Source organism: Condylura cristata, unplaced genomic scaffold, assembly GCF_000260355.1.
Source record: "Condylura cristata isolate star-nosed mole 26May11 unplaced genomic scaffold, ConCri1.0 scaffold00017, whole genome shotgun sequence".
NCBI classification, from domain to species: domain Eukaryota; kingdom Metazoa; phylum Chordata; class Mammalia; order Eulipotyphla; family Talpidae; genus Condylura; species Condylura cristata.
The window spans coordinates 7,505,886-7,517,944 of record NW_004567118.1 but is presented as its reverse complement, the minus strand read 5'-3'; the positions used below and the strand labels follow the sequence as shown (position 1 = coordinate 7,517,944).

At 59.2% G+C, this 12,059-nt stretch overlaps 1 long non-coding RNA gene across 1 annotated transcript; it reads right to left on the bottom strand.

The window, feature by feature from the left end:
- Window positions 1–3,554: 3,554 nt before the first annotated feature.
- Window positions 3,555–11,438, bottom strand: LOC105853756. The gene is made up of 3 exons (XR_001145523.1): window positions 11,373–11,438; window positions 10,911–10,958; window positions 3,555–3,654 (listed from the first exon to the last, which is right to left on the bottom strand). It is a non-coding gene; the product is annotated as an uncharacterized LOC105853756 (long non-coding RNA).
- Between the last annotated feature and the right edge of the window lie 621 nt (window positions 11,439–12,059).

Genomic DNA, 12,059 nt, shown 5'->3' with positions numbered 1-12,059 from the left:
CTGAGGGCCCTGCTTCCACTTCAAAAGCTAAGTGAGCTCTCCAAGGACTGACCGGCTTCTTAGTCCTCTGGGCTGCTGAGAGAGCGTTTCCCCAAAATATTAGTGGAAGACTGAGGCAGAAAGAGGGAAAAAAGAGAGCTAAGCAGGGATCCTCAGAGGGGCTGACTCCAGGGTCCTAGAGAAGCCTTCAGGCTCAAAATAAATGCCAGGGGCCACAGCCCTGAGTTTCTGGGTAGACTCCCACCGGCCTCCTAGTGACCTTCAGGACACTGCCCAGGGCCTCCTGCAGCTTCACTCCCACGGCCCCTGCGCCCCCACCAGCTCTGATGTCCTTCCCCCTCCCCTCTTTCCTTCACTCATTTAAAGAACTGAGCGGCTCCTTCCAGGCCAGCGTGGGGGTTCTTCCAAGGTACTGTGGGGTTTCTGCTGGCTGGGGTTCACGCCCTTATTTCACTGTGCAGCTCCAGCTCTAGGCCAGCGTGGGGGTTCTTCCAAGGTACCGTGGGGGTTCACGCTGGGGTTCACGCCCTTATTTCACTGTGCAGCTCCAGCTCTCTGGGTGGCCAGTGCGTCTCAACGCCACCAAACTGAGGGGTCCCGGGGCCGGGCTGTCCGTCCCCCGGCCCCAGGCCGGGGGTTCCTCAGGTGCCGCACATCCTGAGAGGGCCCCGGCAGGGTGGCAGGAGGACCTGCATCAGAGGTGTGCTCCGACACGTCTGTCTGGGTGAGCACGCCAACCTCAGCCCAAAGCCCCAACTTCTATGGGCAAAAATAGAAGCAACTCCCTCACTCCTCCAGGCTTCTCCCCAGCCAAGAACCTCAGACTGGAGGCCCTGCCAAGTTGGTAGAGCTGGGAAAACAGACCAAAGTTCTTGGGGTAGGGGAGAGGGCAAGAAGCCGGGAGCCAGATGTAGGAACCAGAGGGAGAAGGCTCACAGGCGAGGAGCCGAGGCCCAGAGGGGCAGGCCCAGCGAGGCCAGCGAGGCCCAGGCCGCCCTCAGGCTGCCACTGGGCCTGCCGTAGTCACACACACTGGGGGCTCAGAGCTGATGCTGGATGTCATCCTCTCCGTTTCCAGCCCCACCTGGGCCTTGGGTGGTGGGGGAAGCGCGCCTCATCCACACAGAGGTTTTAGAAACAGGGGCTCTGTGCCCTTCCTTTCTGAGCCAACCCCCCCGCAACTGGGTTCTGGGGATCCCCTTCCTGCCAGGAGTGTCTAAGGGATTGCTCCAGGGACTTAGTCTCCAAGAGAAGAGGCTTGAGAGGCAGAAGCTAGCCAGCTGCTGCTAACCATAAAGGAGGGGAACCCCTAGGGCACCCACCCACATGCACACACTCACGCCAGCTCGCACCCTCCCGCCGACAGTACTCGCAGGTATGGGTCTCCTGCGCCATGAGGGACCCAGTTCACCCACACGAGGGCACAAACACTCAGAGCTCACGGGGCCATTCACACCCAGTCTAGAATCAGGCGCTCACTGCGGTGCACACACATCATGTCCTTGGTATGCCCCACGGCACTGGTGCTTGGGCACACACTTCCACGTCAGCACATGACCACACGCCCCCTCACGGTCATGCACACGCGTGCACACATGGTGGCTCAGCCCTGGGCTGCCAGGCCAAGTCCCCTCGCCTTAGGTCTTGCTAACTCAGGGGGGTGCTTCTGATCCCCTGAGTATACCACAGCATGGCCTTTTCTGGGGCCCCTGCTGTATCCCCTCAACTTCTGAGATCTCAACCACCCACTGGACACCCACCCTTGCCACCCAGAAGTGGCCACACTATCTAGGACTCAGGAACAGTGAGCCCCGTCAGGGGGACGTGTCAGCCTGACGCCACAGCCTGGAACCTGGATTCCGGCCTGCCAGCTGGTCCTCTGCTTCCAGAAGGGGCCCTGGAAGGTGGACCTGGACACACCTGTGCACAAGTGTCTTCATCTGTTGAAAGGACGTGATCCTCCTTCTACACCACGGCGGAGGTCATGAGGCACCCATGTGACCAAGGAAAGGTGCTGTCAACTGGGAACCTAAGGCTTAGTCATGCGTGCTAATTGTCACCACTCCTCACAGTGACCTGGGGAGACAGCCCAGGAGGCCAAAGGACCAGCTCAAAGCGCGGTGTCAAGAGGGGCCCAGTCCGCTCTCTCTCCCCTGGGTCTTCCCACGTCTCCCAAGGACCCTGCCCCTCAAAGCCAGCGTCTCTTCTGGAGGGCTGGGGCTGGGGAGGACGGGAGTGGGAGCTCTGTTCTTGACTGGCAGACAGTGCTGCAGCTGCCTGGCTCCGGCCCCAAGGCCTGGGAGGCGGGGACAGAGATTTGGAGGGTTTTTCAGTGTTCTATCAGGCCATGGCAGGCTCCCCTTCTCTTGGGAAAGAGAGTGGACATGGCACCAGCTGCTGAGGACCATGAAGGGGCCCTGAGGAGCCAGAGGTCTGCCTAGCCAGAAAAACCAGACCTGGAGAGGGGCTGAAGGAAGTCCGGGGAGGGGCGGGAGCCCAGAGGGCATGGACCAAGCCACCAAAGAGGAGGAGGGCAGCTCAGGAGGGCTCAGCTTGCCACCTGTGGCTGCACCAGGAGCCAGGTTGGGGGTGGGGCTCCCCTGCTGGGCAGGAAGGACAGTGGGTGGTGCAGACCTCCTTGAGAAGAAAGGAAAAAGAAAAGGAGAGAGATGGAGATAGAGCTTGACAGAAGTAGAGAGAAAATCCGGCAAGAAAGACAGAGACAGCAACAGTCTTCTGGAGCAGAGAGCAAAGGGGGAGGTGGCCGTGTCCACGGGAAACCACACTGGGGCCACTCTGAAGCTGGCCGCTGATGTGGATAGAGCATCAAGGACACAGTGACAGAGTGCCAGCAACTGTGGGAAAGAGATGGAGCGACAGAGGGAGAATCAAAGAGATAGAGGCGAGACAAGCCAGATGAGAGCCGGCAAGGAGCGAGGGCAGCAGCAGGCTGAGGCTCTAATTACGGAGGGCGGGCGGGCAGGAGCAGGGGGCAGCCTGTTTGAAGTCTGTGGTAAGGCATCAAAGGGAGAAGGGGGAGGCCAGCAGGGCCTCCCTGCTGAGGGGAGACCCGGGAGGCCGCCCTCTGCTCCGGCCCACCTGGACCTCCTGGGCTCCACCCGGCCCTGCCCAGTCTCCAGGCCCCTCCGCTCAGCTGCTGGGGTTCGGCGGAAGGAGGCCAGAAACCTGGTCAGCTACAGGCCTGGGCTCGGGCCTGGCCCTGGCACCTCTGCCCCTGAGCCCAGGTAGCCTCAGGGAGCCGGTGGCTCATCTCACGGTGCCTGCAGCGACCCCTGCCTGTTGCCTAGGAAATCTGTGCAGGTATCTCCCGCCCCCTACATTGGGGATCTGGGGAGACTGAGGCGGGCTCCAAATCCAGTCGCCAGCACAGTGACTGTGATTTGGAAGGCTCCAGCTCTCAACAGTCCCAGCTTCTGCCAGGAGGACAGCAGCCCCGCTGAGCCCCAAGGCGCAGGCTGGGGGCCTCCAGTTCCGCCAGCCCCTCCCCAGCCTCAAGCCAGCTGCTCTGGGGCCCCATGAGACGGCTTCTCCGAAGACTTTGTCTCTGCCCTTCCTCTTCTACACAGACGGTCCTTCTGGTAGTCTCGCCCACATCTACATGCTGCTTCTTGCTCCAGACAGGGACCGGCAGTCCTAGAAACATTGAAAACCTTGCTCGGGTGACTGTGGAAAAGAACATCTCCCTGTTCTCGCCAGCGCTGTCTGAGAAGCCCTCGCCAACATGTCCTCGGCGCGTCCTTTCAGCGGCTGCTCCTTAGACATGGTCTCTGCAGCTGGACGGAGGCCGCGGGGGGGCCGGAAGGTGGGAATGAGCTGGCACCAGGCAGAGAAGCAGACTGCGTGGCCCCCTAATCTTCTGCCTAATCTTCCTGAGCTTTGGTTTCCTCATCTCTAAAGTGGGGGAACTACTCCCTACCCTGAAGGGACATCAGGAGAATTAAGCAGGCACCCATGCACGAAGCACCATCATTGCCATGGACCAGATCCCTGGAGGGAAGACTCTCCTCCAAAAGAGGCAACAGAGTCCTCTCCGAGCCATCTCAGCACCCCCAGGAATAGACGTGGCACCCAGGAAGAGCCACAGAAATGATTGCACCCTCCACTTCTTCTGTCTCCCCATGCCCCAGCAACGCACTGCTGTGTTTTCCATTGCCCCCACGCATTTGTGACAGAACAGCCCCCTTTTTAAACCAGTGACCCCGCTTGTTGTCAGAGCCACTCGGTCTTGCCATGTGGTTCTGTGTCAGGGTCACGGATGCAGGATGCGTGATTCTGGGTCCCCCAGGGCAACCCTCAGAGAGCCCGAGCACTTCTCCTTGACCCTGAGGGGTGGGTGAGCGTGTGGAGAGTGGCAGAATCCCCCACTCTGTCTGAGCTCTGCTCATCTGGGAGGAGGTAGTGTCCTTCCTGCACGGGAGGAGGGAGACGGTGGGCGCGTGGGGGGAGAGTCTGGGCTAGACCCCCAAGGTGGCAACTGTGTACCCCTGGCTAAGGCTTGAACTCCTCAGAGCAACTGTGTATCCCTGGCTAAGGCTCACGCCCCCAGACTTCACAGGTATGAAATGGAACCCCACCCCCAACACCCCCTGATATCAGGCTGCAATCAGAATCTTCCATATTTTTCTATAACATGATCTTTCACCATCAGTCCTGGTGACAGAGCTGACGAAAACCAAGGTAGGGGTGAAAATGTCACTCCTTGGGTCTCCAGAGGCTCCTCCGTGTTCCCAAACTGGCCCACAAACCCACTACACAGCTCTCTGCCCGCCCTCTATCCTTCTCCAATCTTCTACACACCCAGCTACCCTGCCCTCTTCCGTCGGGCACCCGCCCCCGCCCTCCCTCATAGCTGTCCTTCCTTCCTTCCATCGGCCATCCTTTCTGCATCCCTCCATTTACTCACTCCTCGTCCCACCTAGCCATTCACTTTCCATCTTCAGCCACCGAAAGTTCCATCCATTCAATCATTCACATATATGTTCATTTATCTAAATACTCACCCACCCTTCCACACAAACACCACCCACTCACCACACGTCACCCCTACCCACTCAACTATCCACTCACTGCTGTTTGTCCGTCTCCACGTACTGGCCATTGTGTCTGCTCAAGGACCGAGCAAACTCCCTAACCCCCATGGCCTCTTCTCGTCATTGGGAAACAGCAGTTTTCTACTTGGCAACGTGGAAAGCTGGTGCCTCGAACCTCCATGAAGGAGACAGGCCTCACCTGCAATGGGAGGTGCGTTCTGTGCACCTGTAGAGTCACATTGTGATAGAAAAGAGGATGGAAAAGTCTTCAGGAACAATGTGTACTGTTCGGCATTCGATCCATTCGGTAGGAGGGGAAGGGAGTTTCTACAGACACCCCCAGGAGCACAGGATGGACTGCAAGAACTGTCCGTGGAAGGGCGCCCTGATTGCTCAAGGGTGAGGTGTGACGCAGGGAGGGGCCAGGTCATCTCACCTGGCTCCCACTGGCCCTTCTCCAGTCCAGTTTCCCAAGACGGCAACTCTTGAGGGGTGGAAGGGATGCGGCTGAGGAGGTGGAGGCCAGGCCAAGGGGATTACGAGGGACCCAAAGGGTCTCCCTCGACACTTGGAACAAGACCCAGGCTCGCATTCGAGCTCTACGGCTCCCAGGTTGAGTGACTGAGTAAATTCTTGAACTCCTCAGAGCCTCAGTCAAGCACATCTGAAATGGGAGAAGAAGCAGACCCGCCCTGTCTGCTGAGAAAATCCAGAGAGGATGAATGTGAAAGGATTCTGAGATCAGCTCCAGCTTTGCACAATACAAAGAAAGTGCGAGACTTAAAGTCTCAGAGTCAGAGGCAGTGGTTCTACCCATAGTGTACTCTCCCCAGGAGGCAAAGTCCCAGGTAGCTCTCCAGAATGCCCCCCCTGGACTGCGGGGTTGGGGCGGGGGGGAGGGGCAGCCTGGACGCAGTGACCCTGGGCTCGGCCCTCCTGACCCCAAAGAGAGAGCTATGAGTCCCAGGGTCTGCAGAGTCCTCACAGAGCGGAGCCAGGGCCCCTCGCTCCAGTTCTCAGGCTCATGTGTCCTCCCCCAGGAAGGCAAAGGGGGAACAGGGCAGATCCAAGCTGCAGCCACCATGGGGTGAGGAGCAAAGACACCAGAGGGGCAAAGCCACATGATGCAGGCTGCCGGGCCAGGCAGCAGAGAAGTGTGTGCCCAGGATCCAGTCCTCTGAGGCTGCAGCGTGGCGCTGCAGCACTGGGGCAGGACACACCCACCCACCCACCCTGGGGCTGCGGTGAGGGCACCGCCCCTGGGCTCCGGGGTGTTGGTGCCAGCCGGGTGGGCTGGCACGAGGTGGGGAGAGGGCGGCGCGGGCAGCTAATCCCCCCAGCGTCTCCCAGACGCCCACAGAGACCAGGGTGAGCTCTTTGTCTGAGGCAGAGAAGACAGAGGGGCGGCGGGCAGGCGGGCAGGCTCCTCTTTCTCTCCCCTGCCTCCCGCCCTGGGGCAGGTAGAAGCCTGCTGTCTGTGGGGAGGCGAGGGAGTGGGGGTGAGAGGATTAGGGGAGAGACAGGCGCTTACAGCTGTAAGGTTGCCTCCCTGGGGCCCAGCGGGCCTGTGGTTTTGGGGTGGGGGTCCACGGAAGGGTAGCGGGGCATGACCCTCAGCAGGAGCAGGCCCTGTTTGCAGTGGGAAGCAGACGGGTGGGTGGCTGCTCGCCCAGCTACACCCTCACAGACACAGTCACACCCAGGACAATCCGCGTGCACTGCCACACACACAGCCAGAGTCGCAAGCGGCATCCACACGTGTGTTTACTCGCAGACTCACACACAGAGACCGACATCCAGGGCATAATTACACAGCCCCACAAGATCACAGCTGTACGGTTTAAAACAACTTGAGTCTCTCATCTACCACCGTACTCGACCGCTGTCCCCCAGAAACATGGTGATGGGGTCCCCCACTGTCCTAGTCACCCATGACGGGTCAATTCCATGGTCACCTTGAACAACACCAGACCCCAGCACAGGCATCCAGCCAGCTGGCCCGGTCAGGGTGCTCGGTGGGGGCCCGCAGCCTAGAAGCCCCTGGCGCACCCCAACACACGAGAAAGCTCCACAGGGCACTGTGTGGCTGCCTCCCTGTGGATTTATTTTTTCCTGGCACTCTTATACCTGCTGCCCAACCCTCCCACCTTCTCTAAACACCAACACCCCAACATGTCATTCTCCTGAGACAGAAGAGAAAGTCTGCCTTTCCCTGTCCTTGAACTCTGTAAGAACAGAGCCCTGGACCCCCAGGCCAGGGCTACAGAGCAAAGTCCCAAGAATCAGCCAGGTCATGGGCGTTCTAAGCCTGAGCTCAGCCTGGGTGCAGGGCGCCTGTCCTCCCATCCCCCCGGGAGACCTCCAGCCAAGGGGGACACGGCCCGCCCATGGCAGTCAGGCTTCTGCTGCCCTGGCTCTCCTCGCCACTGCCCTCCCCAGCCCCCACAGTGGGCAGGGTGGCATATGCCCCTTCTCCTCTGACCCTGCTCCCTGCCCTAGAGTGAGCCAGCCCTCCAGTCCGAGAGCCCAGCGCTGGCAGGCCGAGTCCCCTGTGGCCAGCGCCGCCAAGGATGAAAGACCTCTGGCTCCTCCAGAAACCAGGGCTAAATATACCCTCGTCAGCGTTCTTGTGCCTAACTGGAACCAGCTGGGCAAGACCCACCCTTCCGCCTGCAGGACAGGCCCTGGACCCTCGATGACAGACAGGCAGGTCGGAAGCAGCGGCTGCTAGGACCCTCTCCTGACAGCATCGAGCTCTGTGGCACCTGGAAGTTGATGTAAAGGGAAGCCATGCCCTTTGGCTCCTCTCCCCAATCCCTGGTCAAAGAATCCTTCAGGAGACAGAGCCTGGCACATGAAATTAGGCTGCTTCTGAGCCTCAGTTTTCCTCTCTGTAAAATAGGGGCAGGGCAGCACTGACCTCCCAGCGTTGCTGGGTGTGGTAAATGATTAGCACAGGTAGGTGCCAGGTCAGTGCCTGGTGCACAAGCGAGGGCTCTAGAAAAGCTGGTCATTATTCTAAACATTCTGGGCACTCGCCCAGAGCAACACTGTCCTGAAGGTACTGGAGTTGCACAATCCTGGACACACACAGAGATGCAGGCCCAAGGCTAACTGCCTCAAATCAGCAGGGTGGTTTGGGGGGCACAAGGATGGACGGGCCAGCTGGGGCAGATCAACAGGGCTCTTGGAGGGTCAGAGGAGCCAAGTCACCCCCCCCCAGCCCTGGCCACGTCCTGGCTCCCCTCCCCCCCAGGACTCCGCCCCGGGCTGTGGTCTGCACTGTGGCTGTGGCTCCCACGCCGCGGCCCAGTTTAGCGGCTCCAGCCCTCGGCCCCACTCTCCGGCCCAGTCCAGAGGCCTGAAATAGGAAGGAAGAGGGGCCTAAAAATAGCCCTAATTACAGAGGGGCCCAAGGGGGTAGGGGGTGGAGGCTCCTCTCTGGCTCCTGGACACTGCCACAGCCGGCTCAGGATCCTGCTCAAGCCCGAGGAAAGGACCCCGCCCTGGGCTCCCTGTCCCCAGCCCACAGGCCACCTCCCAATGAAACGGAGTGAGGGGGTGGTGTGGGGGATGGGTAAGCAAGCTCAAGTTGGGGCCAGCCTGTTCCCCTCCCCTCACACCACCTGGGACTGCCCACCCCCTCTGCTCCCCTGGACATGAGGACCACTGAGCAGCCCCTGGCCGGACAGCTGAAAGTGGGCTTGGCGCCCTCGCCTTGAGCCTTTCCCCAGGCCTGGCTCCTGCCTCCTCCTGGAAGCCTGCTTTGATTACCTTCACCTGGCTCTGGCTCACGGAATGCTGCACCTCCCAAGAGGCTGCACCTTTGTCCCCCAGCCTTCCACTGGCTCCTGGGACAAGGTGTTTGTGTATCAACCTGGGGCTTGCCTCTTCCACATTTCAGCCTCACTTTAGAAGAGACAGAGCAAGAAGATATACAAAAAAACCAGAGGGAGAAAAGAACCTGCTGATGTAAAGATGCCTAAATTCTGGGAAGACCCAGGGGCTACCGAGGGGTCCTGGGGAAAGTTCCACACGAGTCAGGTTCCAAAGAAAAACAGACCAGGAGACATCAAAGGCATAGTAGTAGGAATCCCTTAAGACCCACCCTCAGACCTTCTCACCATCCCCTCCCCCTCCATCCCAGCATTGTAAGTCCTCCCCTCACTTTCCCAGTCTTGGAAATCTAGACTTTGTACATTTAACTTTCCTTCCACTGCACACCGACTGACCCACCGTGAGCCAGGGACTTAATTTCCTGGGTTTTATTATCTCTGAGTGTGCAGCAGGGTGCCAACTAGGACCTCACAGTTTCCAGCTTCCAGGAGTAAACGCTTTAACATGAGGTGACCGCCTTAGCATTGCATCACCATGAAGGGGACATTAGAGCATCTCTAAGGACCTGGGATCTCCTGGTCCCCACCCACACCCTGCCCCCATGTGCAGCTTCTGTTTTCCTCCAAGTCCCAGGAAGGCGCTGGGCAGGGTGTGGGTGTGGTGCAGGGTGAAGCTGGTTAATCATCCTGTGCTGGGGGGTAAAAGTGAGGGGGGGTGGAACATGGCCCCTGCTAGCAAGGGGCAGGTGATGCATTGGTGCCATCTGGTGGCAACAAATAGTAATGCTGGTTACCTGGGTTGAGCTGAGAGAGGGGAGGAAAGACCTGGAATGGGTGTGAAGGGGAAAGGAAGACTGAGAAAGGTGTGAGGAATGAAGGAGGGAAGGAGAGTGAGAAGGAAGAGGAGAAGGAGCCAGAGGCAACCAGCAAGGAGTTGGAGACTGGCCCCCTCAGACTTTACTGTGGGCCCAGGCAGTCAGAGCAATAGCCTAAGAATATTTTTCTGCAGCATTTTAGAGAATCCCAGAGGCAATAAGGGCTTCCCACCTCCCCTCCACCCCCAACACATGGGTGTCATCCAGGAGGCCAAGATCCAGCAGGCCCATCCAGGTGAACTCCAAGGGAACCCTCAGCCGATACAGTGCTGAAATGAAATGTTCCCCTGAGCCCTGGTCAGCTTGACCCCTGGAAAAGGTTAACCATGGGCTCCCTACAGATGAGTGTGAAGGCAAACACACTTCTGAATATGTCACACAAGCGCAAGAGCCCAGCACACACTGACAGGCCCCAGGATACCCATATAGGCACCTGTGTCATGCAGATGGCTTGGGATGGGTAGGGTGTTTGGGGATCCCCACTCCCCCTCTCCCCTGCTTCCTCTCAGGGGCAGGAGGCAGAGGGGGAACTTGTTTACCGCTTCTGCTCCAGGCAGTGGTGATGAGCTCAGACTGGCCCATTGCCCTTCACGGGCAGGGCCAGGCCTGAGTCATGGGGGTCAGATGACTGCGGAGGCTAAATGGGTCTTATCCTGCAGCCCCCGGGAACTGCCGGACACCCCACCCTTCTCCTGAAGGTGGGCCATCCTTCCAAAGCCGGCAGCCACCTCCAGGCCAAACAGGGTGTGGAGAGGGTCCCCAGGTTCAGCCCACCACTAGCCCCTCCCCTGAGCAGAGAATAGCAGGGAGGCTCCCTCTCCTCCTCTGCCTGGCCAGGCCCACTCCCCTGAGTGCCCATCTCGGGTATTCCCTGCTCTCTGGGGCATCCCAGCTCAGGCCTCGCCCTGCCAAGACGCCAAGTGTCCTTTGGTCACAAACGAGGACCCCAACACACATCTTAGAATAAACAGAATGCTGAAAAACGGCTATGTGGGAGATGGTAGCCCTTCCCTGTGGGTCTCAGTCTGCTCAGCTAGAACATGAGAAAGGGGCTCGTGTTCTCAGGGCACTTCCCAACCGACCACTGCCCTTGACCAGCAGTGCCTGTTCCCAGGGACAGCAGCTGGCAAAAGCTGCCCCCAACCCACCTAAGTGCCTTGGGATCATCTGCCGGTCAGAAGGTCCTGCCATGATCCCTGGAACAGCAAAGAGAGCAAGCGAGGTCAGCACCAGACCCTTAGCAATCACCCCACCGCCCGTGCACATCTGACCCTCAGTCTCTCCCACGTGGCCAGTGGGGAAAAAATTCTCAACGGATTTAAATGTCTCCCCCATGTTCTGGAGCTGTCAGAGGTAACACTTCTGTGGGATTCCCAAACCTTCTGGATCAGAGTCCCAAAGTTTCCAGGTCACAGGGAGGTGCATGCCACTGCTCCCCCAGAACATTACCCCAGGGGTCCACGGGCTTCATGGCTGGCTGGACTTGGATACGTTGGCCCTCATTTCCCCAGCAAGGTAGCTGGCCACCCTGGTTGAGACTGGAGTCCTTCCAACTTGGTACCCCTCACTTCCCACCTCCCTACCCTACGCCCCACAGGTGTGGCACCAACCTGGACACCCAAGCAGGTTCGGCCCAGGTCTCTGGACTCATAGGGAGACCTTGGAAAAAAGGCCATTCCTCCACTGTGGGCGTCACTGAACTCATCTGTACAAAGAAAGAAAAAGGACCCTCTAAACCCTGAAACTAGGGTTTTATAACATCAATAGACGCAACTGTTTTTATTGCAAAACAGAAGAACTGGAAAAAAAAATAATCAAGGGCTCTCTCTCCCCATCCCCTCCCCAAAAAGCCCCAAGCTGGCACTGGCTCTTTCACACTGCTCCTTTGGCACTGCCCGCTTCCTCCCAGCCACCCCCTGGCTTCACTGCTCCCCCACACTCCACCCCACCGACAGCCTGCCCCCGGCGGCCTCCCGCGTCAAGCCCTGACAGTGCCCCGGCCTCCCCATCCGCTCCTCTGATCTCCGGCCCTGGCAGCCCCTCTCCCCAGCTTGGCACTGCATCTTTCAGCCTGCTGTCTGCCAAGCCTGGGCATCGCCCACTTGCCATGCCTGGGCACTGGGGGTTGGCTTTTGCCTCCCCAAACCTTCAAGCCTCAACACTGTCCTTGCCCACCTGCCCCCGGGTGCCAGAGACTCACCGGCTCCTGCCGAAGTCAAGTTGGTCATCCCCCTGCTCAGGCTGTGGATCCCCCCACCCACAAGTAGCACTGTGGTAGGGTGCTGTCACCCCTTCAG